The sequence below is a fragment of the Prinia subflava genome, chromosome 4 (genome assembly GCF_021018805.1).
Source record: "Prinia subflava isolate CZ2003 ecotype Zambia chromosome 4, Cam_Psub_1.2, whole genome shotgun sequence".
NCBI lineage: Eukaryota > Metazoa > Chordata > Aves > Passeriformes > Cisticolidae > Prinia > Prinia subflava.
This window is the reverse complement of record NC_086250.1, coordinates 13,374,592-13,390,913: the sequence shown is the minus strand read 5'-3', so window position 1 is coordinate 13,390,913 and position 16,322 is coordinate 13,374,592.

Sequence of the window (16,322 nt, the reverse complement as noted above, 5' to 3'; positions counted from 1 at the left end):
AATGTTTCCTGGCATAAATAAAGGGTGGTGTTTAAAGGGGGAAACAATGGATAATTACCCATGTCACACAGCATGTGCCCTGTGATATTGTTACAGGACCAAGAAGAGAGTCCAGGCTTTCCTGTTAGCACTATGGAGCTGTGCTGCCAGGAAAGCCAGGTTTGTGGGCCACTTTGCACTGAAAACTTTTTCCTGCTGTAGGCCTGCCATGAGATGTGGTTTTCTCTGGCCAGCAGCCTGGATATGAATACCAGTGCAGGTGCAGTTGGTGCTTGGTTGCCTTCAAGTTTCACAGCCTTTGCTAGCAGGTGGTTGGCATTGCTGATCTCCAAGTAGGAGCAGTGCAAGTGGGAATGAAGTTTGCACTGGGATGGGGTATAGAGAGAGCACCACAATGCAATATTCAGGGTTACCTCCTCTTTTATTTTTACTTAATATGTAAGACCTTGTCCCTAGACAATGAATTCTCTCATTATTGAGTTATTATGTTTTTCTTTCAAGACATGGTCCAAACAAATGTGCTCTTTCAAACCCAAAGAAGGGTTATTCGAATGCCTAAACAGCCTGAGGTTGGACAAGATGGAAGGTAATACACGTTGGTTGTTTCACAGTGTTTCTAGAGGACAGCACCTTTCTGCCAAGAAGTTCCTCCTACCTGCCTAGAATGCAATTTTGTATTTCTTAAATTCATTTTTAGGTAGCTTTTCCTGACCGGTTTAACTGTACATTTTGCAGTGACAGTATTTGTGAATTATGCAACCCTTCTGGAGGCTCTCTAGAGGGACGTCTGGTGACAGTCTCTGGTGGCTGTGAGACGCCACTGGAGTAGATCTGCTCTCTCTGTGAGAGGCTAGGCCACATAGGGCTGACACAACTGTGCCAGGAATTTTTATTCCTTGATTTGTGCCCCAACACTAATAAATAAACTGTTCAGCAATTAGGAGGGAGGGACTGCCAATCCCAAGAGCTGTGGTACATATGGATGTCATCCCTTGGAAAGCTGAGGATAAACTGAAACTCAGAACAGGCAAATCCACTGAAATGAAGTGAATTAGAGGCACTTGAGATACCCTATCTTATGGCCTTTTCTAAAAGAAGATCAGCTTAACAGATTTAATGAACACATCTACTATAAATGTTACTTGTGCTAATGTTTTATTTTAATAACCGCTGTCTCTGCTTTAGAAACTCATCAGCAGACAGAGGGTGAAGCAGAGGGTTCAATTAAAGTGTTGGTTCAACCTAAGGTGTGTTCATTCAGAAAGAAAACAAACTATAGCTCCCAAACTGATGCCTGAAGGCTGCTTTAGAGCCTGTGGTTAGATTCTCCAGAAGGGGGATTTGGTTAGTAGCATCTCCAGCTGACTGGCTCCTTTTTCTGTTCTGCAGCCAAAACACGACTCTGTCACATCCTGTCTATCCTCCACAGTGGGACCAGACTGCACTACCTGAGATTGGGTTCAAGGTAGGACTTTCCAGCTCTCCAGTGGGAGGGGAGATCTCTATACTGATTTTTCCAAGAGCATAATTCAAGGCAATTGAGATGTTACCAGCTTTTAAATGTGTCTTGTAAGATAAGTAACTCTGATGTGAAACAAGACTGACAGTTTCATACTCAGAACAGATGTGCATTTCCTGGGAGGCTCTCTGAGAACCCCTATGATACCCCACAGGGTAAGAAAGGCCATTGCTGCTCATACCTGTCCTTTGCACTCTCCCAAGACACTGTATCCTCTGATAAACCAGATCAATTGCATATTAAGGGGGTATTTCCTCTGTCAGTTTGCGGCAGGATGTTATTGCTGTGGTAAAACTGCAGCTTAGCCCTGTAGGGAAGGAGCTCGAGTGTCAAATTAAGGTGAAACTCTGCTTCAGCCTGAATAGCACTGTGAATTTCAACTTTAGGTTACTCTGAACTAAAAATAGTCCAGATGTGGAGGTGCATCCTCTAAAGGAAGCTCACATGGGATTGCACTGATTTCCCTCTGTCAGTGCATGTGCTTCCACAGGGGCAGTGATGCTAAAGGAGAGTTAACAGGAAAAACAGAAGCAACTTGTGATCTTTGTGGTAGGGCTTTTCAGCAGATGTGAGAAGGTTGATGAGTCTTTTGGAAGGACTGGGAGTTGTTACTCTCAGTAATACCTCATTTTTAGTGCTTTAAAATTTTTCAGTTGATACAGCTCAGCTATGATTCCCAAGAATATAGAAAAATCAAGAGTCTGTTTGAGAAGACAATGAAAAATTACTGCATCAACCAACTGCAGAGGATCCAGAACCCAACACTTTGGGACATTTTTCAGTGGTTTGTATCTATTTTATTTCATTGCCTTTACTGTATGAGAAGACTGGTATTTCCTCATCTGTTGTCCTCCGTAGTCTACATTTGTAGCTGCCAAATTCTACTGTCCAGCAGAGATGAGGCTGCCACATATCTCTCTGCTCAGGTCTGGCTGGTGGCCCAGAATTATGACTGCCCCAAAACCTGGCTCCCTGAGGCTGAGGCTCCCCTGGGGCAGTCCTGGAAGGGGACTGGGGCTCCTCTCTCTGTTACTGGGTTGTTTGGGCTGCATCTGTGTTCTTTTGTTTGTATAGAAATGAGTCTTTTATCCCTAGCAAGATATGTGTGTGATTCTAGAGTTATTAAAAAAGTACATTCTTTTCCTTCATCATAACTGAGCTTGGTGTTTCAGGTTTATTCGTTTGGTTTTAGCCTCTTCCACATAAGAGTTAAAAAAAAAAAAGAAAAAGAGGAGACCTTTTTGTGATAAAGATAGGGGCAGAGATTATGCAGTCTTCACTGTGGGTTTATACAGCTCAGTTTCATAATCATATTTATGTATTCAGGATTTATATAACATGGGAACTGACCAATTCCCAGTCAAGAGATGTTTGTCTCTCTACTCTCTCATGTGGTATGAAGTTGTGGGTGACACAGTCCATAGTGATGCTGAGAACTTGTTGTTTTGCTGGCAGGAGCCGGCTGTGCAGCAGGGTACCAGCAGAAGTGCAATGCAGGCAGTAACCCAACTGGGAGTGGATTGTGTCACTGTTCCTCCATGACCCAGAAGTAGGAGGAGTTGAGTTGGGAAATTCTCCTTGTTTGAACCAGGATAACAATTTTTTTTTTTTGTCTCTAGGCAAAAAGAAAAGATGAAGAAGCTCCATCAGTTGAAAGGGGTGAATGAGAGGCTCCTGTTCCATGGCACAAATCCATCCCATGTGTCTGCCATCTGTGAGCAGAACTTTGACTGGAGACTCTGTGGGACCCATGGGACAATGTATGGAAAAGGTACAAGTGCAGAATGGTGCAGGACTGCAGACCCCAGCCAGGCTGGGGGATGTGGGTGCAAAATGGCTGATGGTTCCTGACCCATGTACTCCAGCCTTTAGGGCATTCTCTCCTGTATACATCTGCGTTGCTTCAGGTGGCACCCACAGCAATCCCATTCCAGGAAGGGCTAAAAACATCTCTTTTTGGCTCAGGTACCTGCTCTTGGACAGGTGGGAGTGGGAGGTTGATGGTGAAATGTGGACTGGAGTTTGTCAGTACTTTACAATAAGCCAATGTGGGAACACCCAGCAAGAATGTAGGGCTGGCTGGGGTTGTTGAATCGCTGGCTGCCAAAGTGCTGTTAGCAGGTGTTTGTCCCTTGGCTGGTGGGTTGTCTGACCTGTGGGTTTTTCTGCTCCCTAGGAAGCTACTTTGCCAGAGATGCCAGCTACTCCCACGAGTACTGCTCCTCCCGCAGCGGGCGCTACAGCATGTTCGTAGCTCAGGTTCTTGTTGGAGACTTTGTGCAGGGGAACCCTGAGTACTGTCGCCCTCCACCCAGAGCCAAGAATTCCAACAGACTTTATGACAGCTGTGTAGATGACCCAGAAGACCCTTCCATCTTTGTCATCTTTGAGAAGCAGCAAGTTTACCCTGCCTATATCTTGGAGTACAGCATCGAGACCAGCTGCGTGGTCCTGTAGTGAATGGCGGAATGTCCTTTGAATTCACACTGAATAAATTACCCTTCAGTACATTTTTTTAAAATGTTTGTTCCATTTTAGTTGTAGCCTTAGAACACTTTGTAATGCAGTGAACCAGTGTCAATCCCCTGATGGTTTTGGGGACATAGTTTTTTGTTAGGGTGTAAAGAGCAGTGTAAAGCTTTAGCATTTACTGTATTTCTAGTGTGGAATGGGGACGTACCTGCCTTGCATACCATGATGCAGTGACACCTGCTGAGTTAAAATGACCTTGATCCACTGATATAAGGTCACCTAGGGTTGATTCCTGCCTGTGATGCTGTTGATATGCCACAGGGAGGCTGGGCAGGGAATGTGGAAGAAGGAAAAGTGAAAGTACCCACATCATGATGCTCAAGAAAAGAATCATGGCCTGTCTTTCCAGTCAATGGCAGGAAGCTCCTGCATCCTGAAGCCTTTGTAATTAATGCAAAGAACTTTTCGTTGTTTCCTGGTCATATTGCTGATATCTTTTCTTACCTTGTTCTGATGTGTCAGGTCTGCATGACTCTGTGACACCCTGTCCTTCCTCTGTCCCCACTGGATTTAGGTCAAGAAAAACAGGGATATGGCAGCTGCTGAAGTTAGATCCCCACCATGCCATGGCACCAGCAGTGAGGAAGTCCATGGTGAGCTGAGTAATGTCCCACAGCAGTGTCCTGCCAGGGCTGTGGAGCCAGTTCCTGCAGCAGTGAGCAGTGAGCAGTGAGACACAGGGGCTTTGTGAGGGCTGGCTGCTGGCACAGCCACCTCCTTCCCACGCTGCAAGCTGACACTGGTGGTGGCTGCTTTGGGTCCCCCAGTTGCTGCCTGGCACTTCTGATGATGAAGTGCCACAATGATGTGTGCTCCAGCTAGGACAGACAGCGGGGAAAGCTTGAATTATGGTCATAGTACTTGAAACTTGGTGGATAATGAGATAACATTTGGGATGACTGATAACATGGAAACACAAATGAATGGTTTATTTTAAAACAGTTGTGATGTATAAGTTGTAATTCAGCAGAGGAGTCACAAGTGGTTGACCAAGGACCGAGAGGAGGGCTGTGTGTAGGATCTCATCAGCTTTCCTAAAACTGCTATCTTCAGGAACAATCAGTGCCTCTAGAAAATTTGGAAGGATAACTTATGGACTGCAATAAGTCCCTAAGCTGCACTAATTCATGCACTTTCATGTCTCACTGCTTCTGCAGAAGCCTAAAAGTTGTTCTTTTGCAAATTAGTGATCTCGTCTTGTCAGTCACAGGTGAGCAGGGAACTTTCCACACAGTCAGGAAGTAAAAATGAAAGTCACTTAAATTGACTTAAAGTGGATGGGAAGGGACTGGACAGTGACCATTTTCAGCTGTCACCCTGCATCCATCCTTGCAACATTCCATAGATTTCCTCCATGGCTTCATCAGCGTAAGGGGGCTTGGACATGCAGCCTTTGGGTAGGACAGGGTCTGGGAGATGGAGGGTTTGGGAAGAGTTTTACTGTTATACAAAATACTGGAATGATGCCTGTGTACATAAATCATCTTCCCTCATTCTTCTCCTCCATGACAGAAGAAACCACCCATCATGTGGGAGAAAGTTGTTTCCAGCAAGGTGGGCTTCAGAGTATGGTTGCCAAATTTATCAGAGGCAAGAGAAGGTGAGGAAGAGCCTGATGAAAGCAGGCCAGCCACAGGAAAAGGAGGAGTTGTTGATCTGAAAAAGAGAAAACCAAGCAGAGAACAGAGGACAGGTGCAAACATGCACAGTTTGGAAGAAAATGAGATTTTCCAGTAAGTCAAAACTATTTCTGACTGTGGGGAGAGTTTCTCACAGCCTCCGGCTGCCTCCAGAATTAGGTGCTGGTTGTTATGTTGAGATCAGGCAGGATCTGGTGTGAGCAGCTGAACCAGTGTGCAGTGGTGTGGCACTGCTGTGGGCTCTGCAGGTGCTGGAGGACCAGATCTGAGTTCTCCTTGAGGGGCCCACACTATTTCAGAGTCACCCTCTGCAACTCTCCCTTTGTGCCACTGCCCAAAGGAGCAGTCCTGCCTCCAGGTGGGTGCTGCTGCTGTTTCCACCATGCCACTGCTGATGGGAGGAAGCAGATGTAGGGCATTCACCTGCTTGAAAAGTGACCTAGCCAAAACCCCTACAAAACCCAAACCTAAAATACAGTGTTCAGATTGAGCGATTTCCAGTTCTGCTTGTGTCGACATCAACAAAGAGCTGAGCAGGCTGCAGCATGATTTTTAACTGGCATAAGATGATCCTGAACCTCTAGCCCAAGCAGATCTGGGAATCTAAAGCTAAGAGACTCAGAAATATTTCAGCCAGTGAGGCACTGAGAGCAGAAGCTGCTAGTAGAAGTGAAAAGCAACTTAATCCATGAATACTTCTTCATGGGACTTTTGTTCAGTATCATACATTTGTTAAGCTTCTTCCCAACCTGAACCTTTGGCTGCCTCTGGAGTACCTGGGTGCCTTCAAAGTAGTGAGCAGAAAGCATTTCTCAGCACCCTTTTAGATGAGAAATGCTTGCAAACCATCAATTTGCAATTAAGCTAGTTGGCAGGTACCAAGCATGGATCTATTGGCTTGTCATTCACCTTTTTTTCCCCTGAAAAAAACCATGAAATCTGCTGAGAAAGGGTTAAATTGTTTCTGACTTATGCATGTGACTGACAGTTTCACAGTCACCAAGGTGGTGATGGAAAAGGTCTGGCTTGAGGAACACTGAGTAGCCAAACTGATTTCTGAGGGGTTTGCTTCTCTCTGTGTCAGCCAGAGTGACACGGGATGGGCAGGTGCTGCAGTGGGCTTGTTCTGCAGCAGCACCTCTGTGATCTCCTGGACAGACTGCTGTGGCATCAGCAGCTTCTCCAGTAATTCCTTCAGCAATTGCTTTTCAGGAACAATTCAGAAGGATCAATGGATGCATTTTGTACTCATATAAATGATGTATTTTTTCCTACTTGTTCAAATGTACTGTCATTGTCTCTGCCTGCAAGGATGTTAGCTCAAGAGATCTTTTCATCATAATGTATTTCTAATTGATTTTGCTGTGGTTCTCTTAGGGCTTCACAGCATCCCTAGCTTTAACACTGTTACTTATATATTCATGTAACTGGTCTAGGCTTTCTATTAAATAACACCTCAGCAAGTTTTCAGGCTTTCTTTTCATTTACTGGTGCCAAGTTTGACTTCTCAGCATTTTTAAGAAACCTTTTTAACAATTTTGACAGAATGTGTTACAGGATGATTAAACTGCAGAAACCTAATGCTTGATTGAACATGCTGAATGACATATTATTTTCCAAAACATTCAAACTGTTAAAAATCAACCTGAGCCCCATAACCTGGCATGACCACTGTATGGATGCCAGGTGAAGAAAACACAGATATTGTTCTTGGCATGACATGCTCAACGATTGCATTCTTTAATGAGGCTGTTTCTAGATTGAGGGAATAATGAACCCAGATCATGGTGGTAATGATGGGGACTGAGGGTTTGAGGAAGGGCAGGAATCTTTAGTCCCTCCTGTAGGAGGCAAGTCTCAGGCAAACACCTTTTTTTATTGTTCCTGTCCTTTTTCAGTGCCTTTTGTCTGGCATGTTAAGTCCTGGGCATGATTTCCCAAAGCAACTCAAACTGTCTTTACAAGGTTACTTTTACATCTAGCTTTCAAATAGGAGCAATAGGGAAGGCTGACCTGGTTCTTATCCATCTGTTCTTAATATCTTAGATTTTCCTTCCAGATGGTTTACAGCAATGTCAGAGGGCCCATTAATCGGTGTGCCAGTGTTCAACTTAGAAATTCTTGGGAAATCTCTACACATGATATCCTCACCACTGGAGGAAGCTTTGTCTTTACTCACTCCCATGGAGACATTTTATTTCAGTGTGTGTTCTGTAAATAATTTTTCTTGGTCAGTATCTTCAGCTTTGGTCTCCTTAACTGTATTTTATTTTCAGTATTGTTTTCCATTTACTAAGTCCAAAGGAGGTGTTGGAAGTCACATTGGTTTCTGCTTAAACAATTTGTGCACCCTTTCATTCTTGCTTCTTGCAGGCTCCTTCTGACTGCGTTTTGCAGATAGACCCTTGCAACTTCCAGCTGGCTTTTCTGTTAAAAATTCCTGCAGGTTTATGGGGCTTTTTTACTATGTTCTGTAGCATCCATTTCAAGCTGTGATCCATTCTGCTGTCCTGAAAGCCAGCTGACCTTTGTTTTGTCTCTCATCTTAAGCAGTTTCTTCTAGGAGTCTTTCTTCTTATCCCTTTTCCTCTTTGATCCTCATACAATCTGACCTCATTTTAGCAGTGACACAACCTCTGCCTTCACATAACTTATTTGACTGAAGGTCCTCACATCAATCCTAATGGTTAAAAAAACCCCTCTTTTTGTTTGTTTTTTTGTTTTGTGGGTGTTGGTTGGTTTGGTTGGGGTTTTTGACTGAGCAAGTCAAATTCCTTACTAACAGAATGTCTCCTGTACATTTTCTCAGTCAGAAATGTGATTATTTTCACTGCATGGAGCTGTAGGCTGCTAACTAAACCTAAACTTTGTGACAGTGCTATTAAAAGACAATTTTCCTATCAGGATCTTCTCCACCTGCTGCTATATTTGAACAATCAGAGTAACTCCATGATGTGTCCTAAACACTGGCTTTTCTTTTCCTTCCTGGATTGAATTTAGGATTGCTTTTCTTTTCTTCCCCTCAACTTTCAGTTCTACTTGTTCTGTTAACATGTGGCATCTAGGCAGTTTCCTGAGCTGAAACATAATAATTGACACTCATAGGTAATGCAAAACATTCATTACATAACTGGGAAGACGACTTGCAGGACACTTCTCTATCTAAATGCCATCAACCGACATAAAAATTAACATAATCCTCTAATGACTGTGAATTCAAGATGATTGTGAAAGTTGTTGTTGTTCATCTCAAGAAGCAGCTCCTTGCAGTGGCATGAGCTACATGGATAGCCTGGTGATCTATTCCCACACTTGTGGAGGTTTTATTAGGGAACCTATAAATAAATTTTTGCCTTTTTATTAGGCAAATTCAGAAGTTTTGACTTCTGTGGGTAAAACATGGAAAACAAACAAATAATACTATTGTTAACTAACCAGGCTCAAGTGTCTACTCAGTGCCTATTCTGTGGGCTGGCACACTCAGAGGGCAGAAAATGGCATGCCTGGGTTTGAGCACAGGCAAAAAGAAAATCCAAACCTTTTAGGACTTGTTTTCTTCCCTCAGGATTTGGAAGCTGGACAATTTTCTGGGCTGTGAAATGATGACAACAGTCCAGGAATTCCTGCAGAGTTTGGGTTTCCCTCTCAAGACTACCATTAAGCAAACTGCCAGAAGCTGATAATCTTGTTCTTCTCTCTCCCTGTCCATGTGCTCTCTGTATGTCTTGTGCCTTGCCTCAGATTCTCCTCACATGCTTTTTTATGTATTCTTCAGCATCTCATAATTTTACTTACATCCCTCATGAGAGGACTGTCAGACGTTGAGGCCTGAATGTTGGGGTTTTTTTCTTAATCAAACCAGAGCCTTTCAAATTTCTTTAATCTAATTATTTTTTAAATATGTTGTGTGTGCATCTATGAGGAGAGTGTTCTTTTCTTTTGGAAATCCTAACTTTGCCAGAAAGTTCTCCTCTGTGCTGACAGCTGGACCATCTGGAGACCATTTTGAGAGCTGTGGTGATGTTCTCTAATGCTGCCTGGAAGGGCTGAGGAGAAGGCAGCGAGCACCACAGACTGCAGAGATGGATGACACTCTGGGGATGCACCACCCCACCAGTCCCCAGCCGTCTGAGCTGTGATGGGGAAGGAGCAGTGGCCAGGAAACAACTTCTGATGGAGATGGGGTTCAGCTGGAATGCACTGGGAAACCCCAAGCTGTAGGCAATTCCATTTGGTTAGCAAATAGAATGCTGTTTTGCAGGTCCTTTAAGCCAATTGTTTTTTTCTGATGGATAATTCCTCTTTTTTTTTTTTCTTTCCTAGTCTCCATACTACTGTGCTCCTGCTTTAACCTCGACAGTCAGAGAAGGCAATTCAGGCTGACCAGGCTGGCACTCTCCAGTTTCAGGCACGGTGTGTGAGATCAGCTTCAAAGGTGAAATATCTGTTTGCTTGATGTCTAGTGCAGGTGGGATGTGACTGGTGCTGCAATGCTGCATGTCCTGCACAGGCAAGGCTTGCAGGCCAGGGCACAAGAGCAGGGAAGAGCTCTTTACTGATTTTAAGCAGTCAGTGCTGCAGCAGCATGGAGGAGAGTGTGGGAAGAAGAGGATTCTCCAGTAAGCAGGCTCAAGGATAAGTGCAGATGTTGGTGCAGAGGGAGATGCACAGGATGGGAGCTGAGGGTGGATTTGGGAAGCCCCCGAACATGGCTGCAGGACTGACTGTGCCAGGTCCTTTGATCTTTTGGTCTGGATACCTCCAAGAAGCAAAGTGCTCCTTGGCACAGGGAAAACCCCGGTGACGATCTGTTCTTCAGCTGTCACACAGGTCTTCAGAGTGCGTTCAGAGTCATTGCGATTGACGCTGAAAGCGCAGATGGCACAGTGTAAAAGGAGAATACAAAGGGAAGCTGAGCCCAGGTTCCCCGCCCTGCCGCCGGTGCCGGGCGGAGGAGGAGTCCCTGGAGCGCTGTCAGGACGTCTCCCGGAGCGGCAGCCCCTGCCAGAGCCCTGTCCCCGTCCCTAGGTGGCGGTGCCCGCCCAGCGCGGAGTTCCGGCCGGAGGAGCCAGCCCAGCCCCGAGCCCCGGGCCGGCAGCGGGGCAGGGTTTGGGGGTCCTGCCCCTCACGGGCACCTGCCCCGCAGCCAGGGCAGTGCCTCCTCCGGGAAAGGCCCGGGATCGTCGCCGCTGCTGGGCACGAGGTGCGGGGCGGAGCGGCACCCGCAGAGGCAGCGCTGAGGAGGATGCGTGAGGGAGGCAGGGAGGGCTGCAGGGCACACCGCAGGGCTGCGGGGTCACTGCGAATGCTTTGGCACTGCCAGAACCTCACCTGCCTCTTCCATCGCCCGTGTCCGTCGTTCTGCACTGTCTGTCCCTCACTACACCCATTCCGTGGGCAGGATGGAAAGCTGCCCGATGCTGCTGGATGGGCACAACCAGGGGATTGAATACACGAAGCGAGTTAACATCTCCCTCTCATGCCCAGCACCCAATGCTAGTCACTCTTCCTGCTCTTCTTACCCCAAAATGTAGGAAAGGCTGTACCATATCAGGACAAGAGGTATACCAGAGTCCATCCCTATCACTGGGTGATAGAGGTGTCCAAACAAAATTAAAAGCTCAAGGCAGATTTGGAGCAATACTTTTCCAAACTGCTCTGCCTGCCTGCAGCAAATTTTGGCTTGGAGATCTCCTGCACAAGAGTTGGTATCTATATGTGTAATAACCCTGGATGTGTTTTTCTTTCAGTAATTATTCCATCATTTTTTGAATCTGTATAAAATTTTGGCTTCCACAACATCTTGTAGCAAATATTCCCACAGCTGAATGGGATATTGCTTGAGGGAGGCTCTCCTTTGCCTTGCTTTGGACTTAGCACCTGCTAGCTTTGTTTAATAAAAGGGGTGCAGATATTCTCCCAGTGCTTTCCTCATCACCTCACACGTTTTTGCATTTTTTTGTGATTTTCCTCAGTGCTCCCAGGAAACACAGCTCCAAAAACAGGCTGCCTTTGCAGATGGCTTTGGAATTTGTTGAAAACTCATTTTAATTTGAAAGTTCTGGTGTGTTAGAAGAGCTCACTTTCTGCATGCTTCTGCTGAAAAACAAATTCCAGAAAATCACCTGCTTTTCCCATCAAAACTAGGAGCCATCACCATCGATAAACTCACTTGGAAATAGCTCCAGAGCCTGGATTTGCACTTTCTTCTTCTGGGTAGCCTCTATTTCACCTCCCAGGGTAGTCAGAGGCAGGTGAAGGGCATCAGGGAGCAAGGAGGGTGGCACTGCAGGGGTGAGTAGAGGTGACATGCACAAGTAATCAGATGGCACTGCAGTCACCAGCAGTCCTTGATGGGGGACACAGAGTGAAGAGATGGACATGAAAGAGATCCTCCAACCTGCTGTGGTCCGGGGACTGGCAAAGGGTGTTTAGTGACAGGACAAGGGGTGGTGGCCTTGAACTGAAAGAGGGTAAGCTTAAATTAGATGTTCAGAAAAGATTCTTTACTGTGAGGGTGGGGAGGATTCTTTACTGTGAGGTGGAATAGGATGCCCAGAGGAACTCTGGATGCCCCATCCCTGGGAGTGTTCAAGGCCAGACTGAACAGAGCTTTGAGCAGTATGTAGAAGGTGTTTCTGCTCATGCCAGGAGGACTGGAACTAGATGATCTTTAAGGTTCCTTCCAAGCCAAGCTATTGTGTAATTCTGAAATTCCATAAAACACATCAGAGGCACCCTGACACAGCTCAGAGACAAGCCCGTGATCTGACTGGTTTAAATCACTGGCTGTTCCCTGTAACTTGCATGGGTGCTAAATCCAACCTGTCTGTGACACCTATGTGGCCCAAAGCCAATTGCTAACAAATATCTCTCTGCTTTGTCCAGAACAAGGTGCTGGCCCTATAACTTCTGCAGGTGTTGTGACACAGTTTCAGATTCATCTGTGCACTTTTGAATTTCAAGTGGATTCAGAGAAACCCGAGAGAGACCTCAAAGGTAAAAAATCTGTGTACTTACCTCCTGACATACTTATGGGAGAACTAACTGTTATGCAGCTGCTTTTCCAAAATGCCATTGAAAATCCTTTTTTGCTTGAATGTGAAAATAATGAGGGAACATTTCAAGGAGTACAAGCAGCATCTATTAACACTGGAAGAAGGTAAGGGGAAGAAGGTGAAACATAAAATAAAGAGAACGGAAGCAGTTTTTGTGAACCAATCAAAACTGGTGGATCTGGTCTAAGTAGAGACTTTTTAAAGTAATGTCTCTGTCTCCTTGATATTACGACATGCTGAGCTAAGATTGTAAATATGGGAACCTTCCTTACATGTTTGTAATTAGGAAATAGAAGGCTGAAATAAGGATACAAGTATGTTGAAGGGAATGGTACTGGATAATTCAAGATCAATATGGTGTCCCTTCTGTGCGCACACATTGTGGATGGTTGTTGCATGCATTGACTTTCTATACAAATTCGTTTTATCCTGGTGCACAGTGAGCATGACATGCTGGAGACTCTGCTTTTCCTTGGGTGTGACTGTCCCATGCAGTTAGGCCTTTTCCAAGCAGAAAAGCTTTCCCCTCTCCAAACTGCTGTGACCATTGCCTCCAAGGAAAGGAACGGGGAAAGAAAAAGGTCAGGGGCATAGTAGCTTAAGCCCATTATGAACTGCATTTGAGTTTCTCTGCATACACATCCTGTGCAGAGTTTAAAAAGAAATTGTGTGCAGTGATGGTTGCTCATGATATGTCATATTTGAAGGAGGCTGTAAGCTGTGGAAGGCAGTCTTGATTAAAACATTAAAAAATGTGTGTGTCACTTATATCTAGAGGAGGTGGTGTGCATTGCCCTGTAGTATCTTCCAAAACTAGTCCAAGGGAGCAAGAGGTAGGTAGGATGCCTCCACCTCAGGCCTGGGGCTGAAAGAAGCACATGGCTTCCCTGGTGGCCTTGTTCAGCAGCTGGAAACAAACAGAAGTTCATTCAAGGCAAGTGAGCTCTAAGCAGACCAGAGAATCAGACCAAGCACTATCACAGCAGCTCCTTCTGGCTTTTATCCTCTCATAGCTCTGCACCATCACTGTGCTCTTGTAAGTGAGTGTGTGGAGTCCTTATCCTTCCATCTTCCCCGGTGATAAAGCTGAGCCTGAGTCATCCAACATAATCTGGGCACATCACTGCATGGGAGCTGGAGCATTCACTGGAGAGACTGCCAGGTTCCTGGGGCCTCTGCAGGCTCCGGGCTTCCCCAGCCTCTGAAGCATCAGCTGGTGCTGCTGTCTGGTGGGCAGCACCAGCTGCCAGGTTGGGAGGAGAGGCAGGAACTTTCCTGAGCATCTCTGGCAAGCAGCAAAACAGTGAGAGCGCCTGGGATGGGGATTGAAATACAGGGTGCTGTGTCATATGAGTGGAAAACAGAAAAGATGTAGTGTGAGTAAGGCAGAGTCTAGAGGCCTGGAGAAGGACTCTGCAGCTGAAAGAGGCCTGGCTTTGTCATAGGCATTTACACCACTATAAAGAGATCCAAATATTTGCTCTGTATCACCACTTAGAGTGAAGCACAGTTAAAAAGATGTCCACAAACCTCCCCAAAACTTTCACAGGTGCACTTCAAGTGCCTGTGAGTGTGTGAGAGTTTCCCCTGTGCTATCATCATGAGTTCACAGAGGAGAGGGTCTCTTCTTTCAACACCACAAGAAGAGCTTGTGCTGGTTGGAAGTCAGATCAGCAGTTCTCTAAGGCTTGGTGGATTTGGAGATAGATTCTATGTGAAGGGAAGAAAACATGAAGCTGGAATAATCAGCTCCTTAGGCAATCACCACAGCATGAAAAGGCTGCACAGATTCCTGCTTACTGATGGCAAAACGCCTGAAGCAGAAGCAGCAGAGAACAGAGGAGGGGCTGGATGTAGGAGCAGCACAGGAGGCTAATCCCACTGGGTTTCACAATGACATCTGCTCTCCTGGGCAGCATTCCCAGGGAACAAAAACTTCCTTTCTCATTCATAGTGCATTTATTTTCTCTTCCAAAAAATAGTCCAGAACCACCTGAATCTTCATTCTGTGAGAAAAATCTGCAGAAGTCCTAGCACTGCAGTAAGTGGCAGTAGGAAACAGATGAAGAAAAGGTATGGGGTGTTATGCTCATTATTTTTCTGACAGTGGAAAATAATGTCTGTTTATTGAGTCCTCTCCTGCTTCAGAGTGACTCATTGATCTGCTGATGTAGCCTGGGTGCAGGTAGGCTGGGTGGTGGGTTTGACAGCGTTGGCAGGCTGTCACTGCGGCAGGCATGCTGCGAGGGCAGTGCACCCAGGAGACATCCCAGTGGCCTGGGGACTGCCAGGGCAGCTTCCCACTTTCTGCTGATGACAAGTTACATGGCTGGGATTGCTCAAAAAAATCTGATGGAGGTGGAAAAATACCACAATGGGAATTCTGGAGTTGTGTTTTATGTTCTTCTATTAAGGCTGGTACTGGTGACAAGGTGGAAGACTAGGTCCAGCTGAGGCATACATAGCCATAGAGCCTGGAGAATTTTGGTTTGCTACATAGCCTGCTGGTGAGCTAGGATGATCAGGGAGTAAGGCTGACATCCTGTTTTTTGGATTTAGGCTGTAGCCTAAGAGTAAGACAGGAAAAGCGGAGATATCAGTTAGGGAGAATTTGTGCAGTGTTGTTGGAACAGGGATGGGTGGAGTCTTATAAAAGTCAAGAAAAGTAAAAGAGAAGAAAATGAATGTTCTGGTGGGAGCAAAAGCAGATGTTGATAATCTGTTGTGGTTTAGGTGATCTTTTTCTTCTCTGATTCATCTCCCAGTTCAGGAAAGGGATAATTTTAATAATTATTAGGGTCTCAACAGGCATTGTGTGAACAATTTGTGCCACAATATTTTATTTTTTTGGCCTGAAGAGGCCAGTATGGCCTGGCTGTGGTAAGGGGAGGTAATGCAGGGATCATGCTTGAAGAGCTGTTGCTAATTTCTTTAGCTAGGTGTAGGTTATGTTATTGTTAGGGATGTTTATAAGCACATAGCCAAGCAAGGAAGGAAAACCTAACATTAAGCTGAAAGCCCAGTGTGATGTATCTTGCTGCAGAGCTGCACTATAACAATGGACTTGTAGCTTGCATTAGTAAGACAGACCAGTTTAAATAGAATATAAAGACAGAAGTTTTCTGAGGCAGTCCCTGAAATATGACCAGGAGTGGAAATCCCTTGAGTTTGTTAATCTTGGTCAAACTTGTTTCAAACAGTCAATCAGATGCTCCTTCATATACATCACGCTTCCCTCAGACTGGGACTGTCCAGCACTACCTGAAATAGGATATGAGGTGAATAAATCTCTTTACACCTGCACACTGCATTGGGAAAAGTTGTAGTCTGTAACAGCTTGCATCAAGTAAATCTAAAATATGTGCCTGAGTCCACGAACTGATTTTGTTAGTTTGCAAACATGTTACTCCAAAATCTGCAACTACAAGAGGGACAAGGATGGTTGAGCAGAAGAAGAGCTTTCTGGGGGATACAGTATCATACACAGTACAACACAATACTGTGTAACTAAATGGCCAGTGCACAGAAATGTTTGTTTATCCATTGTGCCTTTAGTTTGACCACAATGGCAGC